Here is a 4,038-nt window from a genome sequence, read left to right on the forward strand (position 1 = left end):
TTACTATTTGTAACACTTACTATCTATTTGACTCAGTTTTCTACAAAACATCACTATTCTTGTTTCATGATTTTCATTTATATATTTTTATGTAATAATCGTAATAACTGATATGTAAAATTAAAAATCTTGTGCGGGAGTCATTTATGACAAGGCGTTCCTGATCATTCTTTGACAAACCGAGTGTGGACTGGGACCAATACAAAGATCCTTTTGTGTTATTTTTTTCTTTTCATGGAAGCTTGTATTTTTGCTCTGAATATTCTTCAAAAAAGAGAGATTTTGGACTACGTTATCGGAAAGAAGCATTTCTTTAACACCAGTGGATTAGAGTGGTTCAACAATTCAACGTTTTGAGGTGTTTTTCGTGTAAAAGAATTCAAGTTCATCAAGTGAGTTTATCTTAATTTGAAGCACTGGCCTATTTTTTTATTAAATTGAACTAAAGCAAATCTAAATCTGCACATTCCTGCAGTTTTAAAATGCAAAGTTCTAGGTGGAAACTAATTCTGATTACGAAACGAGGGGGCACGGAGAACTTTTGTATTAGCAAGTTCATCATTAGGTCCCAAATGAAAAATTCTAGTTCAACCCGAGTCAAAAATTTCGTCGATTTTCTTGGGAACTCTGCATTCTTTTCCAACGTAATAACGATATTTTTGTTTAGACCAGTTAGGCGATTCATGTCAGTGATGTTATTTTGATTCAAACTTATTTGTACTCAGTAGCAAGCAACTCACTTTGCTCACTTGGTGAACTTATATGTATATATCAGTAATACTGAAGAAAGGAAGAAAACAAAGAAAAACGTATCTATTCTAGATCTGTCACTGTAGAGGGTTAGAGTCTGGTGAAGTATGTCAAAGGCTTAAGAAATAATTTTCTTAGACTTGATATAATTTAGATGTGTTTTTCTTTGAGAGGGGGAAAGGGGTAGGTTTTCAGTTATCATAATATACAAGCACCTGACGGGTAATCTTTCCAGTGACTGTAACTGATCCTCTTAGGAAGCGAAGGGTGTTGAGGGGTGAAAACCCACTAGCTTTGGGTAGTAGACTTTGACAAAAGATTTTTTCTTGCTGTTTTTTGTTATGTCAACCAACATGTTGGCCAGTACATCTCTCATAGGAAGGAATTCATTCTAACAATAGAGTCGAGGGAGAGACATTTTGCTAGTAATTGCACTAAATTAAAGTTAATGAATTTTTTTCAACTTCTACCCCCCTCCCCCCCACCTAGTTTAGCAATAAGCCCCCACTCCCGGGGGAGGGGGGTACTCCTATATATGGACTATACGGGGATGATCCGCTGAACAGGGTATGGTTTTTCGAGCTTCTTGTCATAAACAGGGTATGCAATTTCACTCAAGTTCCAAGTTCTTTCTGAGTTTCCTGTCATATTCAGGGATTCTACTTTCGTATTGACCGAAACTGGTCATTATGGTCGTAAAAAAACGATATGCGAGATGACATGATAATTGAAATGGGTCCAACTCAGTGCAATTAATTATATCTTTTGTCATAAACAGGGTCTACAAATTTGTTTTTTTTTTGTCATAAATAGGGTACCCCTTTTAGAATCCCAGAGGAACACCCCTACCCAAATTCTGGTGGAGTACCCCCCCCCCCCCCCCCAGGCCCCCACTACACTTTTAAGAGTTGCTTTAGCATGCCACCAAAACACTTCAGACTTTATATAATTTGCTCTTTATATTATATATAACTATTGTTTGAACTTGTTTCAGGTAAAAAAGACCAATAAATAAGTAAATTATGTAAAGTACGTGGAGAAAAGCAGTCATTATAAAGAATTTATGGCCAAGGGAGTGCTCCAGATTGTAGAAAGCATGATCAGAAGCTAAACAACAAGGAGAGTGAGAACAGTTGATAGCAGAAAAAGTTATAGATGTTGATGTTGAAGAGTTTGGTTGTTGTGAAGATGAAAAGACAGATACTGAAAAATTGGAACAAGAAAACTTCAGCAACAAAAGAGATCAAGCTGGAAGTAGATGGGAGAAGTGTATAGAAAGTGAAATAGAAAGTGAGTTAATATGTATGACTATTTACTTTGATTGCTATCATAATATGGATGCATGATAGTACCCACAGTGATGATGTTTGTGATGATGACATTGTTGTAACAATCATAAAATTAGAAAATCCATAATTATGTCATTTCTTCCATCCTCTATCCTTCCCTTCCTCCCTCATTTTTTAAATACTTTTGTCATTATCTCCCTCCCTTCACATACCGTAAATCCTCTATTTAGTCCCCCGGGGGGCTTATTTATTTCAGGCACGTTTAAGGGAGGGCTTATTAGAGAGAGGGGGCTTAATTGAGAGGGGGGGGGGGGGGCTTATTGATTTAGGTGAAACACAGTAAGTTTTGAGGAACAAACTGTTGTGGTTATGTTATTGATCTACCGTATCAAGACTTTAATAAATCACCTTTAATCTTTAAGCAACAGGACATTGATCCTTAGGCAACTATATATTTTTTAGGAAAACAACTACCCTCCCCAAAAAAATGCTAAAATTAGAAATTTTACCTACCAAGTCTAAAAATAATGGCCCTTTCTTGAACAATGTTGGGCTAGAATAGAACCCTTGCATGTGACGCCAAAGCAGCTCAATTTGGAGGATAAAACAAAAACAATTCAATCTCCTGAGAGGTGGAAACCTATTTCTAAGTTTTCCAAATTGAGCTACATTCTGACAAACTGTAAGGGGTCAATTGGAACTTGCCCAGTCAAATGTTTGCCTTTCTGGTCATTTTGACCAGTAACATTGAGCCAGAAACAAAATATACTGATCTGAAACTAATTTGGCCTGTAATCATGACTGGTGACTGACTCAGTACTTAAAAAAGCAAATCTTGGTAAAAGTGGTCTATGTTCTGGTGAACCATTTTTCAATGGACCCTTCTCAATATTGTCTTGAGTAATTTGAAAATTATAGAAATTAGACTTTCTTTTATGGAAGTTGTGGCATTTCTTTTGTACTGTATCATTAATTGTAGTACTCATATTTAGTCCATGCCTAAACTCAAACCTTTTTTCATTTTTGTCTTTTTTCTATTCACCAGCTATGAGCAATGAGGCAATAGACAACTTGCACTGACAGGAACGAACTTTGGAAATGAAAAGAGCAGCTCAACCTTAGTAAGGGGGTGACGTTTCAGCTCATAATGTTGACTATAGGATAAATAGCATTAAATATAAATGGAATATTTTATGAGGATTTGTATGGGAAAATGTGCTGGATGGCAAAGAGCATATACCATACAATCCTTATAAGACATCTGTTTTACAATCTAAAAAAAAAATCTACAAAGCTTTTCGCTGTCTTATCACAGCGTGGGACAATCACAATATCTTACCAATTTATCACATGCTGATTGATTATTTTTTATCATCTATGAGAGTACAGACAGATAAAGCTGATGTCAACGAGCGTGCACTCTTTCCATTGGTTGTTTTAATCGCTAAAAATGAGAAAAGTTTTTATTGTTTTTGATATTGCAAAAAACAAATAGACATCAGTTTTTATGTGTCTGTACTCTTATTGATGATGAATTTTAATTCTATTTTTTTGCTATCTATGACCTAAACCTCTTTCACCCTACTAATATTGAGGTGCTCTTTTTATTCCTGATGTTCATTTTAACACAGCTACTCGTTTCAAGGGAGGTAGGGTCACATGACCTGTTAAGGCACATAAATGGAATAACAGCTCCATATATGAATGATACATTAATATTAAATAGTGAAAGGGTTAGGGTAGAAGCATGAGATATGCAAATTATAATTTTGTATGTCCTATTTTTAAGAGGCAAACTGAAGGTGGAATAACTTTCTGTGTCCTCCACTGCAAAATGATGGAATAGTCCTGCCACTTGATTTCAGAAAACTTTCAATTTTTACATCTTTTAAGAATAGTTATTTAAACTTTTATTAAACCAGCAACTTTCACTTAGTCATTTTTTAACCATGATACTAGTATATTTATTTAGCAATTACTATAATTAGTTATATTTATT

The 4,038-nt window shown here is 35.0% G+C and overlaps 1 long non-coding RNA gene across 1 annotated transcript; it reads left to right on the forward strand.

The window, feature by feature from the left end:
• The first annotated feature begins 210 nt into the window (after nt 1-210).
• Nucleotides 211-3,549, forward strand: LOC148914132 (uncharacterized). Its single transcript, XR_016118731.1, has 3 exons — nt 211-392; nt 1,745-2,040; nt 3,085-3,549. It is a non-coding gene; the product is annotated as an uncharacterized LOC148914132 (long non-coding RNA).
• Nucleotides 3,550-4,038: the final 489 nt, after the last annotated feature.

This window comes from Actinia tenebrosa, unplaced genomic scaffold, assembly GCF_029948245.1.
Source record: "Actinia tenebrosa isolate PJP-AT-01 unplaced genomic scaffold, QUT_ActTen_1.0 PGA_scaffold0__85_contigs__length_37466705, whole genome shotgun sequence".
In the NCBI taxonomy this organism is placed as follows: Eukaryota; Metazoa; Cnidaria; class Anthozoa; order Actiniaria; family Actiniidae; genus Actinia; species Actinia tenebrosa.